Here is a 23,396-nt window from a genome sequence, read left to right as displayed (position 1 = left end):
CCAATGTCACATCATTTTGATTGCTTTAGATTTGTATTAAGTTTGAAACCAGGAAGTGTGAGTCCTCCAACTTGCTTGTTCTATTTCAAGGTTGTTTTGGCTATTTGGGGTCTCTTGAGATTCCATGTGAATTTTAGGATTGCTTTTTTTTATTTCTGTAAAAAATGTCACTGGGCTTTTGATACAGATTGTATTGAATTTGTTGGTCTCTTTTAGTATTGATATTTTAACAGTATTACACTTTCTAATTCATGAACACAGGATGTCTTTCCATTTATTTGTGTCTTTATTTATTTAGCAACTTGTTTCATTATACAAGTCTCTTGTCTCTTTGGCTGAGTTAATTACTTAATGTAAATTTTAAAGTGTATTTAAATTGTATCCTAAGTTACCAATTTTATAAAACTCTGCATTTTCAAAATGCTGTATTTATGGCATAAAATTAAGTATGTTAACGATAGCATATATGTAGACCCTCTGTAGGGTTTGTTTTTCTTCATCTCTTCTAGAGTAGTGATTTCTCACCTATGTTAGTTTTTTTTTTATCCTCACCTGAGGACATTTTTCCATTTTTTTGTGCAGATAGAGTGGGGGGGGGGGAGAGAGAGAGAGAGAGAAATATTGATGTGAAAGGGACACATCGAGTGGCTGCTACTCGCACAACCCAATCAGGGCTGGGGAAAAACTGCAACCAGGGTATGCGCCCCTAGCTGAAACTGAACCTGGGTCTTTCTGGACCGCAGGCTGACGCTCCAACCACTGAGCCAAACTGGCCAGGGCTCACCTGTGTTATATTTTAAAGAACTGTTATATTTTTATTTCTCAAGAACTGACCCTACATACTTTATAACTTTTTTACCTGTTTTCTTCAGGTTTTAATATTTGAACCTTGATAGAGTTTAAGAAATAGTAGATTAGAACATATCCATTTAAATAACAAATCGTTATACTTTCTGGATCTTGACTGAGATAATTACTTGTGAAATTTTATAATATATGAGGAAAAAGTTTAGTTTTGCTAAATTCCAAAAATGCAAAAACGGTAAAGGTATCCTAAGTATCATTATTATTATTATATTTAAAAAAATTTTAATTTTGTTACAGATGTTTCTCCTTTCTTACCCCATTGACACCCTCCTCCCCATCCCCCCACATTGTCCCCAGCTTTGTTGTCCATGTCCATTGGTTATGCGTACATGCATGTAAGTTCTGTGGTTTATCTCTTCCCTCCCCCCACAACCCCCTGTTCTGAGGGTTGTCAGTCTGTACCCTACTTCCACGTCTCTGGGCCTACCGTATTCCGCAGACTGTTAGGTTCATTATATTCCACAAATAAGTGAGATCATGTGGTATTTGTCTTTTTCTGCTCAGCTTGTTTCGTTTAGGATAATCCTTCCCAGGTCCCTCCATGTCGTCTCAAAGGATAAGAGATCTTTCTTTCTTACAGCTGCATAGTACTCCATTGTGTATATGTACTACAGCTCTTTTATCCATTCGTCTACTGATGGACACTTGGGCTGTTTCCAGATCTTAACTATTGTAAATAGTGCTGCTATGAACATAGGAGTACATATATTCTTTCTAATTGGTGTTTCAGGCTTCTTAGGGAATATTCCTAGAAGTGGAATCACTGGGTCAAATGGAAGTTCAATTTTTAATTATTTGAGGTAACACCATAGTGTTTTCCATAGTGGCTGCACCAGTCTGCATTCCCACCAGCAGTGTACTAGCGTCCCCTTTTCTCCACACCCTCGCCAACACCTGTAGTTGGATGATTTGTTGATGGCGGCCATTCTGACAGGTATGAGGTGATACTTCATTGTTGTTTTAATTTGCATCTCTCTGATGATAAGTGATGTTGAGCATTTCTTCATATGTCTTAGCCATTTATATGTCCTATTTGGAGACGTATCTATTCAGCTCCTCTGCCCATTTTTTAATTGGGTTCTTTGTCTTCCTTTTGTTGAGTTGTATGAATACTCTATATATTTTGGAAATAACCCCTTATCTGATGTATCATTGGCATTGATGTTCTTCCATATAGCGGGTTGCCTTTCCATTTTGATGGTGGTTTCTTTTGCTGTGCAGAAGCTTTTTAGTTTGTTGTACTCCCATGTGTTCATTCTATCCTTTGTTTCTGTTGCCTTAGGTGATGTATCAGTGAAAATTCTGCTGCATATGATGTCCGAAATTTTGTTGCCTATATTTTCTTCTAGAATTTTTATGGATTCACGGGTCACATTTAAGTCTTTTATCCATTTTGAGTATATTTTTGTGTATGGTGTAAGTTGTTGGTCTAGTTTCATTTTTCTGCATGTAGCTGTCCAAGTTTCCCAACACCATTTATTAAAGAGGCTGTCTTTACTTCACTGTATGCTCTTGCCTCCTTCGTCAAATATTAATTGAGCATAATGTCTTGGTTCCATTTCCGGGTTCTCTGTTCTTTGTTCTGTTCCCCTGGTCTATATGCCTGTTCTTGTGCCAGCACCAGGCTGTTTTGATTACAGTGGCTTTGTTGTGTAACCTGATATCTGGTATTGTGATCCCACCTACTTTGTCCTTCTTTTTCAAGATTGCTGTGGCTATTCGGGGTCTTTTTTGGTTCCATATGAACTTTTGAAGTATTTGTTCTAGTTCTATGAAACATGTTGTTGGTATTTTGATGGGGATTGCTTTGAATCCATAGGTTGCTTTGGGTAATATGGACATTTTAATAATGTTAATTCTTTCAATCCATGAACAAGGTATGTGCTTCCACTTTTTTATATCTTCCTTCATTTTTTTTTTTCAATGTCCTGTAGTTTTCTGCAAATAGGTCCTTTACTTCTTTGGTTAAGTTTATTCCTAGGTTTCTTAATTTTTTTCCATGATGGTAAATGGGATTTTTTTTAGTTTGTCTTTTGTGAGTTCATCATTGGTATATAAGAATGCTATCGATTTCTTGTTATTAATTTTGTATCCTGCTATTTTGCCAACTTCATTTATTAAGTCTAGTAGATTTTTGATGAAGTCTTTAGAGTTTTCTATGTATAATAGCATGTCATCTGCAAATAATGACAGTTTCACTTCCTCCTTTCCAATTTGGACCCCTTTTATTTTTTCTTCCTCTCTGATTGCTGTGGCTAAGACTTCCAGTACTCTGTTAAATAAGAGTGGCGAAAGTGGGCATCCTTGCCTTGTTCCTGTTCTTAAGGGAAATGCTTTTAATTTCTGCCCATTGAGTGTGATGTTAGCTGTAGGTCTTTCATATGTGGCCTTTATTATGTCGAGATATGATCCCTCTATTCCCACATTGCTGAGCGTTTTTTATCAGAAATGGATGCTGGATTTTTTGGAATGCTTTTTCAGCATCTATTGATATGACCATGTGGTTCTTATTCTTCATTTTATTTATGTGGTGTATCACATTTATTGATTTGCAAATATTGTACCAGCCTTGCATTCCTGGGATGACTCCCACTTGGACATGGTGAATAATTTTTCGGATGTATTGCTGGATTCGATTTGCTAGTATTTTTTTCAGAGTTTAGGTGTCTATGTTCATCAGGGATATTGGCCTGTAGTTTTCTTTCTTTGTAGTGTCTTTTTCTGGTTTTGGAATTAGAATTATGCTGGCCTCATAAAACGAGTTTGGAAGTCTTCTTTTTGAATTTTCTGAAATAGTTTGAGGAGAATGAGTGTTAGTTTTTTTTTGAATGTTCAGTAAAACTCCCCCGTGAAGCCATGTGGGCCTGGGCTTTTGTTTGCTGGGAGAGTCTTGAGTACCTCTTCAATTTCCTTTGTTGTTATTGGTCTGTTCAAGTTTTCTGTCTCTTCTCGGTCCAGTTTTTGGAGACTGTGTTTCTAGAAATTTGTTCATTTGGCTTAGATTGTCAAATTTGTTGCCATATAATTGTTCACAGTAGTTGTTAATGAGCTTTTGTATTTCTGTGGTGTCAGTTGTTACTTCTCCTCTTTCATTTCTGATTTTGTGTATTTGGTTTCTCTCTCTTTGTTTCTTAGTGAATCTGGCTAAGGGTCCATCAATCTTGTTTGTCTTTTCGAAAAACCAGCTCTTTGTTTCATTGATCCCTTGAATTGTTTTTTTGGTCTCTATGTCATTCATTTCTGCTCTGCTTTTTACTATTTTCTTTCTTGTAGTTGCTCTAGAGTTTTCTTTTGGTTTGCTTTCTAATGCTTTAAGTTGTGAGGTTAGATAGTCTACCAGAAGTTTTTCTTGTTTCTTGAGGTAGGCCTGTAGTGCTATGAACTTCCCTCTCAGAACTGCTTTCGCTGCATCCCATAGATTTTGTGTTGTTGTGTGTTCATTTTCATTGGTTTCCAGAAAGTTTTTAATTTCTTCCTTGAGCCCTGGCCGGTTTGGCTCAGCGGTTAGAGCGTCGGCCTGCGGTACAGAGAGACCTGGGTTCGGTTCCCGCTAAGGGCATGTACCTCGGTTGCAGTTTGTCCCCGGCCCTGGTTGGTCGTGCGGGTGGCAGCCACTCGATGTGTCCCTTCACATCGATGTTTCTCTCTCTCTCTCTTCCTCTCTCTCCCTCCTGCTCTATCTGAACAAAAAATGGAAAAGTGTCCTCGGGTGAGGATTAAAAAATAAAATAAAAAAAAATAAAAATAAAAAATTTCTTCCTTGATCTCCTAGGTAACACATTCATTGTTTAATAACATGCTATTTAGCTTCCATGTGTTCAAATGTCTTTGCATGTTCTTGTTGCAATTGATTTCTAGTTTTCATGCCCTTGTGATCTGAGAAGATGCTTGATATGATTTCAGTCTTCTTGAACTTGTAGAGACTTAGTTTGTGTCCTAACATATGGTCTATCTTTGAGAATGTCCCATGTGCCCTTGAGAAAAATGTTAATTCTGCAGTTTGGGGTTGTGATTCTCTGTAGATTTTTTATTAAATCCATTTTAGAGCCTCTGTTTCCTTGCTAATTTTTTGTCTAGAGGATCTATCCTGTGATGTCAGCGAGGTGTTGAAGTTTCCAGCTATGATTGTATTGCTGTCAGTTTCTCCTTGGAAGTCCTCCAGAAGATTTTTAATACATTTTGGTGCTCCTATATTGGGTGCATATATGTTTATCAAGGTTATATCTTTCTGTTGGATAGATCCTTTCAATATTATGTAGTGGCCTTCTCAGTCTCTAGTTATGGCCTTCATTTTGAAATCTATTTTATCAGATATGAGTATTGGTACCCCAGCTTTTTTTCCTTTCCGTTTTCTTGGAAGAGTTTTTTTTCCATCCCTTCACTTTCAACCTATGTGAGTTTTTTGTTGTGAGGTGGGTCTCTTGTAAATAACATATAGATGAGTCATGCTTTCTTTTTCTTTTTTTTTATCCTCACCCAAGGACATTTTTCCATATTTTGTTTAGGTAGAGTGGGAGGGAGAGAGAGAGAAACATCGATGTGAAAGGAACACATCGAGTGGCTGCCACCCGCACAACCGACCAGGGCCGGGGACAAACTGCAACCAAGGTACGTGCCCTTAGCGGGAACCGAACCCGGGTCTCTCAGGACCGCAGGCCGATGCTCTAACCGCTGAGCCAAACCGGCCAGTGCGAGTCATGCTTTCTTATCCAATCAGCTACTCTGTGTCTTTTTATCGTAGCACTCAGTCCATTTACATTTAAGGTGATTATTGATATGTACTTATTTATTGCCATTTTTGTTTAGTGTGGTTATATTTTTCTTTCTATTTCTTCTGCTAATTACAGCAATCCTTTTAACATTTCTTGCAGTGCTGGTTTGGTGCTAATGTATTCCCTTAGCTTTTTTTTTTTTTTTGTCTGGAAAGCTCTTTATTTGAACTACTATTTTGAATGATAGCCTTGCTGGATAGAGTAGTCTTGGATTCAGATCCTTGTTTTTCATGACCTTGATTACCTCATGCCATTCCCTTCTGGCCTGTAGTGTTTCTATTGAGAAGTCAGCTGAGAGCCTTATGGAGTTTCCTTTGTAGGTAACCTATTTTTTCTCTCTTGCTGCTTTTAGGATTCTCTCTTTGTCTTTAATTTTTGGCATTTTAATTACTGTATATCTTGGTGTGGGCCTGTTTGGGTTCTTCTTACTTGGGGCTCTCTGTGCTTCTTGAACTTGAATACCTTCTTCCCTCACCATATTAGGGAATTTTTCTGTCACTATTTCTTCAAATATATTCTGTAACCTTTGCTCATTTTTTTCTTTGGGGACTCCTATGATGTGAATATTATTACATTTCTAGTTGTCCCATATTTCTCTTAAGCTGTCTTCCTGCTTTTTAATTGTTTGTTTCCTTTTGGTTTTCTGATTGGTTGATTTTTTTTCTACTCTGTCTTCTAATTCACTGATCTGGTCCTCAGCTTCCTGTACTCTGCTGTTTAGACCTTCCAATGTGTTCTTTATTTCTGCTATGTCATTCTTCATTTCTTCTCAGTGGTTTTTAATTTCCAATTGGTTGATTTTCAACATTTCTATGTCTTTGTTCATGGTGTTGATGTCCTTACTCATGCTGTTGAGCTTTTTCAATATCATGGCTCTGAATTCTAGCTCTGTTAACTTGCTTAACTGCTCCACATTTATCTCATCTTCGGTAGGGGTCTCTTGTTCTTTCATTTGGCTCTTGTTTTTTTGTTTCACCATTTTGGCTACCACAGTGTGCTTTGCAGTCTGCCAAATTTTCCCTGTGGGTGTTGGTGTTCTGCTGTTAGTGGCTCCCTCTCCTGGGTTTGGATGAGTGAGAGAGGACCCACGTTAAAGAGCACTGTCAGGTCTTACTTTTCTGGTTAGAGTTTCTAGCCCAGGAATGGTACAGTTATACTCTAGCTTTTTGCCTGGAGGCTATCAGTAGCGGTTACTTGAAAAGCCTTGGGTACTCCGTTGAATAAAAAACTCTGTTAGGTGCCCAGCTTAAGGGGATTTCCCAAGGGTGGGGCAGGTGTTGGTTGTTAATAAACCTTAATTTGCATTTCAGTGGCCCACCTGTTTGGGGTTGAATCTCCGAGGGAGGGGCTGCCGCCTCTCCCCAAAGCCCAGGGAAGGAGTAAGATGGCCACCGTCCTGTGTGGCTGCAACTCAGCAAAAGCTCTGAGCACCCTCAAATCCCGAGTGTCCCTACACATTTCCAGTCCAATCCATCCTCCCTCTGCTGGAGCCCAAGGTGAATGGCTGTGGCTATTTTCGTGTCTGTTCCGGCTCTGGGCTGTGGAGCCGGTTGGGAGTTTAACCCAAGGGCGCTGCTCACAGGTAAGGCTGCTGCTGTCTGTGGGCTCCCACCCCCCTCTCCTTCTCCGCAATCCTACCAGGATTGAGTCAGTGTCCCTGGTTATATGGTTCTCGCAAGCTGCTTTTCTGTTGCTTTTTCTCGACTATTTGTCTTTATTTTAGTTGTAATTCCAGTTTGGTCCTGGGAGATTATCTGTGTAGCTTCCATTCACTCTGCCGCCATTTTGGAATGTCATTATTATTTTTTATGTAGGACAAGAGAGAAATAATCCAGGTTTTGACAAAAACTTGTATTTGGACTTTGCTCCAAGGAAATTTTTTATTTTTTTAAGCAGTTTTGAGTTTGACGAAATTAGCAAGCAATGGATGCATTTAAAAATTCTTAATTTTTGTTGTTGTTGTTAATCCTAACCTGAGGATATTTTTCCATTGATTTTTTTAGATAGAGTGGTTGGGAGGGAGGGAGGGAGGGGGAGAGAGAGACACACACTGATCTGTTACCTTCCACAGATACCTCAACCGGGAACCCAAGTACGCATCTGTGACCAGTTTCAACCCTTGTCAGCTCAGTGTGCAGACTGACAATTTGACTGCTGAGTCACACCAGCGATGGCTCAGTTTTAGATTCTTGTCACTGATTACTGTTTTAGTTTCTTGTCATAGATATTGATGAGTTACACTTTTATTTTCATTCAATTAAAAATACTTACTTGATGATAGAATATTATTCAGTGTTATCAAGACACGATAAGACATGGAGAAACTTCGAGAAACTAGGGCAGGCAAAAAGTACTCTGTCCTCCAAATATCAGAAGTCTGTGCTCTGATCATACATACTACCAAGTGAAAGAAGCCAATCTGAAAAGGGTATATATATCATTGCAATTGTGCGACCTATTGGAAAAAGCAGAGCTATGGAATTCCAAGGTCAGTGGTCTCCAGGGGTTGGTTGAAATGATGGAACACGATATTTTTAGGGCTGTGAAAACACTCTGTGGGACACCATAATGATGACTGCATGTCATTGATTATACATTTGTCCAAACCCATAGATTATATAACACCAAGAGTGAACTGTAAAGTAAATTATTACTTTGGGTGATTATGATGTGTTGTTGTAGGTTTATCAGTTGTAAAAAATGGTGAGGATGTTGATAATGGCATTGGGGGGCTATGCATGTTTTGGGGACAATGCATGTTTGGGGGCATTGAGTAATGGGAAATCTATCTTTCTCTCAGTTTAAATTTAAAATACCTTTTAAATTTCCTTTGATTTTTTCTTTGACTCATGGGTTATTAAGAACTGTTGTTGTTTGGGACCCGGCTGGTGTGGCTCAGTGGATTGAGGGTCCTCCCATGAACTGAAAGGTCCCAATTCGATTCCTGGTCAGGGCATATGCCCAGGTTGCTGGCTCAGTCTCCTGTATGGGGTGTGCAGGAGGAAGCCGATTGATGTTTCTATATCTCTCTCCCTTCCTCTTTCTCTAGAAACAGTAAAAACATTTTTTTAATAAACTGTGTTGTTTGGGGACTTTTGAGGTATTTTTGGTTTCACATTGTGATCAGACCCATATTTTGTATGATTTGAATTTTAATAATTTATATTGATGTTTGGAATATGGTTTATTTTGATAATTACCTGAATTGAAGTTTACTCAGAAAGAATGCGTAGTTTGGTTTGCTGAGTAATGTATTCTATAAGAGTCAGTGAATTCAATTGCTTGGTAGTGTTGATTTTATTCTGGTATCATGCACATAACATAAAACATTTTTAAGTGTTCGGTTTAATGGCATTAATTCCATTCAGGGTTATGTCATCACCATCCCCTTCTGTTTCTAAATTTGTTTCATTACCCAAAACAGAAACTGTGTGCCCATTAAACAGTAACTTCCCATTCCTTCCTGCTACAGAGCCCCACCTTTAATCTAATCTGTGTCTAAGAATTTGCTTATTCTAGATAGTTTATGTAAGTGGAAACATACAATATTTGTCATTTTGTCTTTGGTTTGTTTCACTTAGCATAATGTTTTTAATGTTCATTCATGTGGTAGCAGGTATCATGACTTCATTTTTATGGCTATATAGTACTCCACTACATGATTATAACACATTTTGCTTATCTGAGTGTATTTCACTTCTTGCTATTGTCAATAACGTTGCAATGGATATTGCTTTACAAATATTTAAAATCTACTCTCTTGCTAGTTTTAATTTTTCTCCTGTGTTCTTTATTCTCTTATTCTCTTTGTTCTGCCTTTTTTCGAATTAAAAATTTGTCATAATTACATTTGTTTCCTTTGTTTCTTATTAGATACAATTCTTTGGTTGTATTATTGAGTGGTTGCTTTATGGTTATACTCTATGTTGTTAATAAATCACAGTGTAGTAAGTGAAATTTTACTGCTTCATGTATAATCTAAGAACCTTAAAACCATGTACATCCAATTCCCCTTCTAAATTTTGTTCTGTTGTCATATTCATTTGTTTCTATGTACAATATAAACCCTGCAGTAAATTATTATTTCTTTGAACTCGTAGAGATATTTAATTAGTATGAAGTTATTTGTTTAATATTTACCCATGAAATTGCCATTTCCAAGGTCTTTATTCCTTTGTATAAATGCAGATTTGTATCTGATACCATTTTCTTCTGCCTTAAGGACTTCCTTTAATATTTTTTGTAGAGCCATGTATGTTGGTGATTAATTATTTCAGCTTCTGCACATCTGTAAAATTATTTTTTCACCTTTTAAATAAGTAGATTTTTACTGGATATAGACGTCTAGGCTGACAGTTTCTTTTTTTAAAAGTACTGGTACCCTGGCCAGTGTTGTTCAGTGCTTAGATTATTGGCCCACATACTGAAGTGTTGCATATATCTTATAAACTAATTCAGTCAATACTAATGTGAATTAGTTGCAAAATGAATGACTCTCTGAATTAAATGGCCTTCATTACAATTTCTGTACTTAAAAAAAATCATACCTATAAATGTTTGAGTTAAAATTTTTATCTTTAAAATTTTTTTTGAATATATAACACTTTTTTGGAGTGTGAAATTTAAAAATTGATTCTGTATTTTTACCAAGTGGAAGGAGTTTTTTATATGTGTGTGTGTATGCACACACACACACACACACACACCCTGTGAACATAATAAACAATTTTATAATTAAATACAAATAGAATTTTATAATTATATTGTAAATGTATGAATTCTGTGAAGAGAAAGGGATAGACTTTACTATAATTTATTACAAAGCTATGGTTATGTGTCATTACTTATATAAAATAGTCTTCTTTGTTCAGCTTCTTATAGTACTCGGAGAATTGTGTAGTTCCATTGATTGGTTCAATGCAATGGAAATCTGACCTTTAGCAGATGTTTGAGAAATTGCCAGCACAGCACAATTAGCCAACTAGACAGTTTTCCCCTTGTTATTTGACAGGCCTTTAGTGGTTAGGAACATGCCAAAGAAATTTTAAACTGTTTTTCATAATATCAAAAGCTTTCTAAAATATTAAGGACACTTTGAAAAATATTGACAAAATGAGGTAGATTATTTTTCCCAGATCATGGATTACAGTTCAGGTAATGTTTAAGTGTTTACTTATTAAAAAAACAAAAAACAAAAACCTAAGAAAATCCTGATATTGTTGCTTGAATAATAATTTATTTTGTTATTTAAAATATTTTTGTCTATGAAATTGTCATGAAGGATTGATGTATGTTATTTTTTTGCCTTGGTCATGTTTTTCCTCCTGTAGGTTAAACATTGCAGGTACATTTATTTTAGTGTTCTTATTTAATTGTAAGTCTTTTTTAGAAGTAAATATTTTTATAGAGGTTAAATGTATCACAGAGAAGTTTTCCTGCCTGCAACTCCTAGCTTAGGAACAGGATGCTACATGAATGTGTGTTAAAGCCTGTTTTCTAAAGGACAGTATTTTTTAAATGATGTAAGAGGTCCAGCTGTGTAGTTGAGGGAGTCATCATGAACACTCTAAGCTCTGTTTTCTTCAGCTTCATCGATTGAGTACAGGAAGGGGGAGAAGGAGTGCCTTACTGTTTGAGAATCAAGTGATGAATTGATAGTACCAGTAGTTGTGAGACTGGCTCTTTTCCTGCAGATGCTGCTGTTCCATAGGACATAAAGGGTTTAATTTTAAGGAAAGATTAAAGAATATAATCTTATATAGTTGCATTTTATGGTTTTGAAACAGTTATGTATTGCATAGGTTTACATACTGAATTAGTTATTTTAAATGAAGGATTATGATTTGTAGTAAATGTTGGTATGCATTTATCATTGGTAAATTAATATTTAAACTTAGTAATTGCACTATTATCTTTATATGTATATATTTATGTTTAAACAGTAACTGCACTGTTATCATTTCATTAATTGTTGGTGTGTGAAAATGCTAATTGTGCTACTTAGTGAACTTACCTTACTGGTGAATGATGTCGGTAACAAACTGGATGCCCAGTTGAATTAGATGATTCATATGGTTACATTTAAAAATTTTTTTGCATATTTAAAATAAATACTATTTGTTTGAAATATTTTGCAAAAGTGCTGACAGAATATATAGTAACAGAACCAAGATAAGTAAATAAACATATCTAGGCTCATGGGCCAGAGAATATGACAATATGTAAATACATCTAAAATATGCACACATTTTTCTAGTATAATTCTTGTATATTTATATATTATAAAATAATATGAAATTTTAATATTTTATTTTTATTGATTTTTTTAGAAAGAGAGGAAAGGCAAGAGAGAAACATCTATGGGCTGCCTCCTGCGCGCCCCCTACTGGGGATCAGGCCTGCAACCCAGCCATGTGCCCTGACCAGGAATTGAACTGTGACCTCTCAGTCCATGGCATGACATTCAATCCACTAAGCCACACTGGCTGGCCAATTAATATGACATCTTAAAAGATTAAAACATTAAGCTATATAATTCTCTTCTATATAAAAGGATATGGAAATCTTATCATTTTTATCTGTTACAAATTAGGAATTCAAAACACTATCTAAATATATTCAAATTGAGTTGCTACAGACAAATACCTATAACGTGAAAATTTTGTGAACAAAATTCAGTAATTACCTCTAAAAGTTGTGCATGGAAATTATTTGCTTGTCTTTAAATTTTCCTGTTTGCTTCTGATTCAGCATGATATAATCCTGGTTCAAAAGTATGCTTTATGAAAGCTACTTGCTGACATTTTTTAATTAAGGATTCAAAGTACTTAGTCAGTACACCTTATCCAAAGATTTTTTTTTTCTTTAAATCCCCAGATAATTTTCAACTGATTTATCTCTGACTTTTCATTTCATAAGAAACAAAACTAAGGCAGGTTTGTTTATGTGTGTGTGTGTATGTGTGTTAGTATTTTCATTTTATTTATTTTTAAATTGATTTTAGAGAGAGAAAGAGAAACATCAATGTGAAAGAGAAACATTGAAGGGATGCCTCCCGCATGCACGCCTACCAGAAATTGAACCTACAACTCATGTATTTGCCCTGACTGAGAATCGAACCTACCACCTTCTGGTGTACAGCACTACACTCCATCCAACTGAGCCACAAAGGCCAGAATAGTATTTTTATTTTGATGCTTGTTAATTAGTTCATATTTAGTTGTAATTTTAATTTGCATTTCATTGATAGTATCTTTTCATATGCTTATTGGCTTTTTTGGATATATATCCTTTTCATTGAGGTGTCTGATCAGATCTTATGCCCATTTAAACAATTGTATTGTTTTTTCTTTTTGATTAATAGAAGGTCTAAGGTCTTTATATAGTCTTAATATAAGTCAGAATGAGGCAAGTAAGGCACATAGGGTGCAATTTTAAGGTAGCATCCACTCTACTATAGGGTTGAGTTTCTTCTGTTCCTGGATTGCATTTCCCCAAAGCATTCCTGTGGTTCACTCTCTAACTCAGGACTCTACTAAAATGTTGCCTCATTAGAAAGGCTATCATATCTAAAATAACACCCCAATCAATGGAAAGGGGGAAAAAAAAAAGCTGGGATAGCAATGCTTATATCTGACAAAGGAGACTTTAAAACCAAGGCTATAATAAGAGACAAAGAAGAATACTACATAATGATAAAAGGAGCAATACAACAAGAGGATATAACCCTTGGAAACATTTATGCAGCCATCATAGGAGCACCTAAATATATAAAGTAAATCTTGATAGACATAAAGGGAGAGATTGACAGTAATATAGTTATAGTAGGGCATTTTAATCCCCCATTGACATAAAGGATAGATCTTCCAGAGGGAAAATCAACAAGGAGATGGCGTCCTTAAATGACAGACTAGATCAAATAGACTTAATTAATACCGTTAGAGCATTTCACCCCAAAGCAGCACAATGTACGTTATTTTCAAGTGCCTATGGAACATTTTTTCTGGGATAAACCACATGTTAGGACACAACACAAGTCTCAATAAATTTAAGAAGACTGAAATCATATCAAGCATTTTCTGTGAGCATAATATTGTGAAACTTGAAATCAACCACAAGAAGAAACTGAAAAACATGCAAAGACATGGAGGCTAAATAACATGTTACTAAACAATGAATGGGTTAATAATGAGATCAAGGAAGAATTCAAAAGTTACCTTGAAACAAATGAAAATGAGAACACAATATGGTAAAGGCTGTGAGACACGGGGAAAGCAGTTTTAAGTGGGAAATTCATAGCAGTACAGGCTTACCTCAAGAAACGAGCAAAAGCTCAAATAATCAAACTTTTACTCTTTTTAATCTTCACCCGAGGACACTTTTCCATTTTTTGTTCAGATAGAGTGGGAGGGAGAGAGAGGAAGAGAGAGAGAGACAGAAACATCGACATGAAAGGGACACATCGAGTGGCTGCCACCCACACGACCCAACCAGGGCCAGGGACAAATTGCAACAGAGGTACGTGCCCTTAGCGGTAACCGAACCTGGGTCTCTCTGGACTGCAGGCCAACGCTCTAACCACTGAGCAAAACCGGCCAGGGCCAAACTTTTACTCTTAAAGGAACTTGAAAAAGAACAACAAAGACCAGAATAAGTAGAAGAAAGGGAATAATAAAATGAGAGAAGAAATAAATGAAATAGAGTCTAAAATTAAACACAAAAGATCAATGAAACTAGAAGCTGGTTCTTTGAAAACAAAATTGACAAACCTTTAAGCAGACTTATCACAAAAAAAAGAGGACTCAGATAAAATCAGAAATGAAAGAAGTAACAAACGACACCAAAGAAATACAAAAGATTGTAAGCTATTGTGAATAACTATATGCTAAAGCATTAGACAATCGAAATGAAGTGGATCAATTCCTAGAAACATACAATCTTCTAAAACTAAATCAGGAAGAATCAGAGACTGTGAATAGACATATTACAAACTAGTGATCTTGTAAAATCATATGACCACATGATCATATCTGTAGATGCAGAAAATGCATTTGATAAAATCTAGCACCCAGTCTGGCCAGTGTGACTTAGTGGATTGAGCGTCATCTCATGCAACAAGAGGTGATTGATTTGACTGATTTGATTTGAATCATGGTTTGATTCCAGGTCAGGGCACATCCCCAAATTGTGGGCTCAGTCCCCATGCAGGAGGCAGCTGATCGATGTTTCTCTCTCTTTGATGTTTCTCTCTTTACCTCTCTAAAAATCAATTTAAATTTTTTAAAAAAATCTAGCACCCTTCCATGATAAAAACTGAGTAAAGGGTGAATACAGGGATCATACCTCAAGGTAATAAAGGCCACATATAACAAACCCACAGTCTACATCATACTCAGTGGGCAAAAACTACAAATGTTTTCCGTAAGATCAATGAACAAGACAGGTTTGTTTGCTTTCACCACTCTTATTCAACATAGCACTGGAAGTCCCAGCCACAGCAATCAGGTGAGAAGAAATAAAAGGCATCCAGATTGGAAAGGAATAAGTAAAACTGTCATTATTTTCAGATGACATCATTTGTATATAGAGAACCCTAAAGATTCCACCAGAAAACTATTAGCAGTGATAAGTGAATTCAGTTAAGTAGCGGGATACAAAATAAATATCCAGAAATCTGTTGCATTTTTATACACCAATAATAAACTATCAGAAAAGGTAACTTTTTAAAAAATCCCATTCACAGATGCCTCAATGAGAATAAAATACCTAGGAATAAATTTAACCAAGATGTAAAAGACCTGTACTCAGAAAATGATAAGACATTGAAGAAAGAAAGTGAATGATATACAAATCAGTGCAAGCATATATGGCGTTCATGGATGGGAAGAATTAACATCATTAAAATGTCTATACCGAAACCAAGAAGCAGTGATTGAGTTCAGGTTTGTTGTCTCTCAGAATCACAGAATGAGTTCACAGACAAGGGGGTGAGTGAAAGGAAAGTTTTATTTGAAAGCTAGACAGACTCCCCAAAGCGAAGAGGGGACCCAAGTGGGTTGTTGGTGAAGCTCATTTATGTAGGGGTAGATATATGCCTTGCAAGCTTCTGATTGGTCCTTTTAAGGAATTCTGCATTAGCAACATCCATACTTTTTTTTTTCATTAATATTTTTTCTTTATTGATTTTAGAGAGAGAGGAAAAAAAGAGAGGTATGGAAATATGGAAATATCAATGAGAGAGAATATCGATTGGCCGCCTCTTGCATGCCCCCCACTGAGGTGGGGACCTGGCCCACAACCTGGGCATGTGCCCAGACTTGGAATCAAACCAGCGACCTCTTGGTGCATGGGTTGACACTCAACCAGTGAGCTACACCATCTGGGCCACATCCATGCATTTTTTTTTAATCCTCACCAAGGACTTTTTTCCAATTTTTGTACAGATAGAGTGGGAGGGAGAGAGAGGGGGAGAGAGAGAGAGAAACATCGACGTGAAAGGGACACATCGAGTGGCTACCACCCGCACAACCAACCAGGGCTGGGGACAAACTGCAACCGAAGTACGTGCCCTTAGCGGGAACTGAACCCGGGTGTCTCCGGACCACAGGCCGACGCTCTAACCGCTGAGCCAAACCGGCCAGGGCCACATCCATGCATTTTAAAGTTTGTGTTTCCCACCTGACTGGGTTCAGCTTTAGGTCATCTAGCTCTAAATTCTTATTACCCTTCTGGATAAAGCATACAATGAGCTAAAGAGAGTCTATTCAGTAAGTGGTGGTGTGAAAATTGGACTGATGTGCAAAAAAATGAAACTAGATCACCTTACACTACTCAAAATAAACTCAAAAGTGATTAAAGACTTAAATGTTAGACTCAAAACCATAAAAATTCTAGAAGAAAACATGCAGTAAAATCTCAGACATTTCTGATAGCAGTGTTTTTTCTGATATATTTCCTTAGGCAAGGGAAACAAAAGAAAAAATAAACAAGTGGGACTACATCAAACTAAAAGTTTACACAGCAAAGGAAGCCATCAACAAAATGTAAAGACAACCCACTGAATGAGAGAACATATTTACTGATACATCTGATAAAGGGTTAATATCCAAAATGTATAAACTTATAAAACTCAACACCAAAAAGTCCAATTAAAAATGAACAGAAGAACTGAATCGACACTTCTCCAAGAGGACACACAGATGGCCAATAGAATTATGAAAAAATGCTTAATGTCATTAATCATCAGAGAAATACAAATTAAAACCACAATGAAATATCACCTCATACCTCTCAGAATGGCTGTCATCAATAAATCAACATACGCCTTGGCCGGTTTGGCTCAGCGGTTAGAGCGTCAGCCCGTGGACCAGAGTCCCAGTTCAGTTCCCGCTAAGGGCATGTACCTCGGTTGCGGTTTGTCCCCAACTCCGGTTGGGGTCGTGTGGGTTGTGACCAGTCGATGTGTCTCTCTCACATCAATGTTACTCTATTTTTCTCTTCCTTCCTTTCTCCCTCCTGCTCTATCTAAAGATAAATGCAAAAGTGTCCTTGGGTGAGGATAAAAAAAAATTTTTTTAAATAAATAAATCAACATACAACAGGTGTTGGCAGCAATGTGGAAAAAAGGGAACCCTTGTGCGCTGTTGGTAGGAATGCACGGAACTGCATTATGACCCAGCAATTTTACTTCTGGGAATTTATCCTAAGAAACCCAAAACACTAATTTGAAAGAATATATGCACCCCTATGTTCATTGCAGCGCAAGAGTTGGAAGCAGCCCAAGTGTCCATCGGTAGATGGAATAAAACAACTATGGTACATTCACACAGTGAAATACTACTCAGCTGTAAAAAGGAATAAATTTTTACCCTTTGCAACAGCATGAATGGACCTGAAGAACATTATGCTAAGTGAAATAAGTCAGTCAGAGACAATTACCATATGATTTCACTCGTATGTGGAATTTAAAGAACAAACTAACTACCAAGCAAAATAGAGACACACTCATAGCAGGCAGACAGTTCTGTTTGGCAGCATGGAGGAATACAGCAAAAAGGAATAAAAAGAAAGAACTCATGTACACAGACAACAGTGTGGTGATTGTGGAGGCTGGGGGGATGGGTGGAGGTGAAAGAGGGTATAGGGGGGATAAATGGTGATAAAAAATTATATTAATCTAAAAATATGAAAAAACATAATATACTAAATAAATAAAATAGCACCCCCATTTTCTGTCATTCTATTGTTATCCTAGACAACTCTAATTTTCCTCAAAGTTGCTTATCACCAACTAACGTGTACTTATGTGTATGACTTCTTATTTTTGGATTATTGCCCTCCAAAAGCAAATATGCTTTATGAGAGTTGAGGCTTTCTTTTTGTCCCCTGTTGTCTACCTGTTACTAGAGCAGTGTGTTGCATGTGATAAGGTCTCAATAAACATTTGTTAAATATTAATAATATAGGGAATTTGAGAAGAGCAAGTATACAAAAAAGATGAGTTTTATTTTCGACATGCTGAATATAGGGAATAGTACAGATAAGAGACTGAATTAGGTCTGGGATCAGTAGACATTTTCTGTAAAGTATTAAATAGTAAACGTTTCATGTTTTGTGGGCCTAATGGGCTATGCCATAATTGTTCCACTCTGATATCAGAGTGAGAAAGTATGGACAATGCATAAATTAATGAGGGTGGCTGTGTTTTAATAAAAGTTTACATGCAAAAACAGGTGATTGGCTTGTGGGCTATATTTTGCTGACTCTTGGACTAGGTAATGAAGAGCTATAAATGTGAGACTTAGAAGTTTGGTCTTGATTCAGAAGGTAGCCGTGATGTTTTACACGAATAAAAGGGGAAGACAAAAGTGTTCTAAGAAAATTAGTCTATTGGTAGTAGGTAGGCTGGAGAAAAAAGTGATTGGAGGTAGATAATAGTTGGAAACATTCAGATTTATATAGGGCTTACTATATGTCAGGCACTGTATTGAATTCCTTAAATATGTTAATTTATTGCCCTGGCCTGTTTGGCTCAGCTGTTAGAGCATCAGCCTGTGGTCCATAGAGACCCGGGTTCAGTTCCCTCTAAGGTCATGTACCTTGGTTGCAGTTTGTCCCTGGCCCTGGTTGGGTCGTACGGGTGGCAGCCACTCCATGTGTCCCTTTCTCGTGGATGTCTTGCTTGCGCGCGCGCGCTCTCTCTCTCTCTCTCTCCCCCCCCCCCTTCCTCCCGCCCTCCCTCCCTCCCTCCCACTCTATCTGAACAAGAAAATGGGAAGGTGTCCTCCGGTGAGGATAAAAAAATAAATAAAAATAAATGTTAGTTTATTTAATCCTCACAAAAACCATATAAGATAGATACTACTAGTCCCTTTGCATGAATAAGGAAAATGAAGCATAGAAAAGTTAAATAATTTACCAAGTTCACACAACTGTTAAGGTGTGGAACAGTATTTGAATGTTGACTGTCCCTTATCAGTGCTGGTTTACTATATCTCATAAGGTAAGTAAGAGCTAAACTAGGTTATCGGCTGTGAAAAGTACAGGACAATAATGTGGAATGTGAATATAGTAGGGCATGATTATGAAGACAGGACTGAAATGTTAGTAAAGGAATGTGATTGTGGGGGGAAACTCCCAAGGGCACCAGGAAGTCTGAAAATATTCTTTATGTACATAAGGAATCTGAGAAAGAGAAATCATTAGGGAAAGATGATGTGTTTTGTACATTGTTTGAGATGCGCGTGAAACACTATTGCATGGAGCTGTATCTTTGGGAATAAACAATGCAAGGTTGGATGAGAATGTATCTAGAGATGCAAATCTTGGAGTCATCATTATTTCAGCATGTTTTGAACACCTGCTTCATTCAAGACTTTGAGAAGTAACAAATACTTTAAGCAATATAAGAGTGTAATTTTTCTGAAGGACTGAAGTTAGAGAGAATTTTGGAACATCAAAGCTTGAGTAGTAATACATCTTTGTAACTAGAAATAGGAAATGAGATCATTAAGTAGTAGCAGGTGAGGAACCAGCAGAATCCAGGGTTATGAAAACCTGAAAGGGGATATTTTTAAAGTAAGAAATGATTGTTGCAAGTATGTTCCCTAGAATTTGGAAGTAAAAAACTTTAAACCTGAGTTTTTTTTTTTTTTTGTTTTTTTAAATACTGTGAACGTCAGTTCTTGAATGCAATTTGTTCTGGAAGGCTGTTCCAGAAGCAGTTTGTTTGAAAACCAAATCATTTTATCCCATTAGAGATAGTGTAAATTGAGTTACTTCATTCCACACCCCCAAATGATTCTGTTTTAACCTCTTTAATCTGTAAACAAACACTTACTTTCTTAAATTCATTGAACTACCCTCTTCTGGCCTTAAACGAATCATTTTCAGCATTCATTCTAGGGGTGTCTTTTGGGAAGTCAGATGCAGCATTTTTGCTTTTTCACATATCACTGTCTCAGAAATGCTGTCACAGGTTGACTGCTTTATGTTTATCCAAATCAACAGCCTCTTCAATTGCCTGTGATCATTGTTTCTTTGACACTCTTAGCTACATTAGCACTCTTGATGACCTCTTTATGTTTTTAAATTGTGCTAATTGTCCATTTGCCAGCAACAAAAGCAAAAAACCCACATAAATATTCACAGCACAATTTCCTGAGATAAAATGACTAGCATTCTCTCCTTTGTGACCTGAGAGACACTTTTTATCATGCTAATGTATCAATATGAAAGGGTTGTCAGGAAGTTTTATTCAGTAAAAGAGACATTTTTTTCCATGAACCACTTGGTTGAGAACTGAATTGTTCCAGTTGAGAGACCTTAGAGAACTGAGGTTTGACTGTATGATTTTATTGATTTTAGAGCAAAAGAAAAATCGATGTGAGAGAGAGGAACACTGATTGGTTGCTCCCATACACATCCTGACCCAGGATCGAACCTGCAACCTGGCTATGTGCCGTGACCAGGAATCCAACCTGAGACCTTTCGGTGCACAGGTCTTCGCTCAACTGAGTCACACCGTCCTGGGTCCGAGTTTCTCTGTCTTAACTAATCAAATATTTTAGTATGCCCCTGCAATGGAACAATGTTAAGCCATTAAAATGGTTAGTTGAGCCCAGCCGGTGTGACTCAGTGGTTGAGCATCGACCCATGCACCAAGAGGTTGCAGATTCGATTTCCGGTCAGGGCACATGCCCAGGTTATGTGCCTGATCCCCAGTGGGGGGCATGCAGGAGGAAGCCAATTAATGTTCTCTCTCTCTCTCTCTCTCTCTTTGTTTTTTTAAATCCTTACCCGAGGACATTTTTCCATATTTTTTTTCAGATAGAGTGGGAGGGAGAGAGAGAGAGCAAGGAACATCGACATGAAAGGGACACATCAAGTGGTTGCCACCCGCACGACCCAACCAGGACCGGGGACAAACCACAACCAAGGCACATGCCCTTAACGGTAATGCCCTGGACTGCAGGCCGATGCTCTAACTGCTGAGCCAAACTAGCCAGGGCTGTTCTCTCTCATTGATGTTTCTTGTTCTTTCTCTCTCTTTCTCTCTCTCTCTCTCTCTCTCTCTCTCTCTCTCTCTCCTTCTCCCTTCTTCTCTCTCTAAAGTCACTAAAGAAAAACAAAAATTTTTTTTAATAAAATAAAATGGTTAGTTGAGCCCTGGCCAGTTTTGCTCAGCAGAGCATGGACCGAAGGGTTGAGGGTTCGATTTCCAGTTGAGGGCATATACCTGGGTTGTGTAAGGAATCGGGGGCGCCGCCGAATAAAACAGAGAAGAGACTGGAGAGCCAATCAGCCGAATAAACAGGGATCAGGCTTTATTGGGTACACTCCAGGCGGGTTCACAGACTCCGGGGGTCGAGTCCTAGAAGCCTCGCTCAATGTAGGGGCTCGTGTCTTTTATATCTGCCTGTTGTATCTGGAATTTGTCCCTTAGGGTTTGGCCCTGCGGGGCCATGCATGGAGCCTCTGGAATGTGAATAGATAAGAGCAAGATGGGAGTTAATCTATAGGCTCCAGGCAGGCCGTTCAGGGTGGGAGACAAGGCTGAGCAAGGTGACAGTGGTCGAGCACTTTGCCTGGCGCCAGTCCCCCAGGCCATCGGACATTCCCGACTCTGTGATAATGACAAAGGGGCGCAGGTGTCTTTCTGGCTACTTCCTGCTGGACAGGGTTGGCGTTAGGGGAGGGGGCCCATGTCGGCATGATCCGGGCCTGAGGATCTGGCGAGAGGTTGATAATGGCTTAGCATCATGATCTCGTTCACCATCTGGCTGGTGAGGGCCTTCAGTCGGTTTTGTAGTAGGGAGGAGAGTAGTCGCAGGAGACAGGGTCCGAATGCTAGGGCTAGAAAAAGGAGAGTTAGGGGACCCATAAGCGGCAAAACCCAGTGTGCCCAGTTGGAATCGAACCAGGTGCTCCAAGATTGATCTTGCCTTTCCCGAATGCGTTGTGCTCTTTCTTTTAAGTTATTGGCAGCACTTCGGACGAGGCCTGACTCGTTAAGGTAGAAGCAGCATTGCTCTTCTAGGAAAACACATATACCTCCCTTTTCTGCAGTGAGGAGATCTAGGCCCCCTTCGATTTTGAAGGGTGACTGCTGCTAAGGAGTCTAGTTGATCTTGGATGCTGAGAAGGGTGGAGACTATTTCTTCTAAAGAATTTTGTAGGTCTTCAGATAGGATGTGGAAATATGATAGAGAGGTTCCTAACCCACCTGCCCCAAGTCCCAAAGCTCCTGTACTGCTTAGGGCAGTGAGGAGGGGTACCAGCTGTATAGCCTGTTTGTGTCCTTATATTAATCAGGGTGACGTTGGAAACAGGCAGGGAGGCGTCCTGGGGGACTATATTGATGTTGGGGGTGAGATATACCAAGGTGCAGGTGCCGGTCCAGTTAGTGGGGAGACACATATAGGTGGTGGACCCACACATATGGCAGAGTAGGCTGAGGAGGACAGGGATAGGCAGACACAACAGTAAGGCGCAAATGTGGAGTTGGCCTTATAGAGGAGGCGTTGGGTCAAATTCAGGGTACAGAACAGATGGGAGGATTCCAGAAGCGAAGGAGGGAAGGTGGCAAGAATGAGTGGGCAACCAGGGGTGAGGCCCAGATGTATAGCAGAATCATAATGACTTATCATGGATGATCCAATTAGGGCGTCGTGTATATTCTGATTTTGGTCAGCCCTAATGGAGTGAAGTGAGGCTCCAGGACTGGTTGCTCTTCTGGAATCGGGGCTTTCTTTATCCTAGAGAGATGGATCTAGGCGAAGATCCCCAACACCTTAACTGCAGAGGGAGTAGTCAGAACCACGGTGTACGGTCCCTCCCATTTAGGGTGTAGGGGTCGGGGAGAGAGGGTCTTGATTAGTACCCAGTCTCTGGGTGAAATGGGTTGGGAGAGCTCCGATCCCAGGTCAGGTCCAGGTTTAGGAAGGGTACGGTTAGCGTGTTCTCGGAGGAGGGAGCAAAGGAGGGAGAGGTAGGGCAGGTATGAGGCCAGAGGGGGTGGGGAGTCTATAGACGGAGTAGGAAGGAGGAAGGGTCTTCCGTATAGAAGTTCAAAAGGACTGAGGTGAGAGGGTCCCCGAGGCGCGGCTTGAAGACGGGTAAGGGCCAGAGGTAGCAGGTCAGGCCAGGACTGTCGGAGTTCCAGGCTGAGTTTGGTTAGATGTTCCTTGATGAGGCCGTTGGCCCGCTCAACCTTACCCGAGGACTGGGGGTGATAGGCCGCATGTAGTTTCCATTTGA

The 23,396-nt window shown here is 38.6% G+C and overlaps 1 protein-coding gene across 4 annotated transcripts in view; it reads left to right on the top strand.

Moving 5' to 3' along the window:
* JMJD1C (jumonji domain containing 1C) overlaps positions 1 to 23,396 on the top strand; it is a 307,703-nt gene that overhangs the window by 78,911 nt on the left and 205,396 nt on the right. Inside the window, exon 1 of one of the 4 annotated variants that reach the window (XM_036264658.1) lies at positions 15,433 to 15,580. The exons of the other annotated variants lie outside the window; for them this stretch is intronic. The gene's annotated coding sequence lies outside the window, so the exon portion shown is untranslated. Of the gene's footprint in view, positions 1 to 15,432; positions 15,581 to 23,396 lie in introns of those variants that run through there. 4 annotated transcript variants of the gene reach the window in all.

The sequence above is a fragment of the Molossus molossus genome, unplaced genomic scaffold (assembly GCF_014108415.1).
Source record: "Molossus molossus isolate mMolMol1 unplaced genomic scaffold, mMolMol1.p scaffold_m16_p_17, whole genome shotgun sequence".
NCBI lineage: Eukaryota > Metazoa > Chordata > Mammalia > Chiroptera > Molossidae > Molossus > Molossus molossus.
Note: the sequence above shows the minus strand (reverse complement) of the source record. Positions and strands in the feature narration are given on the sequence as shown.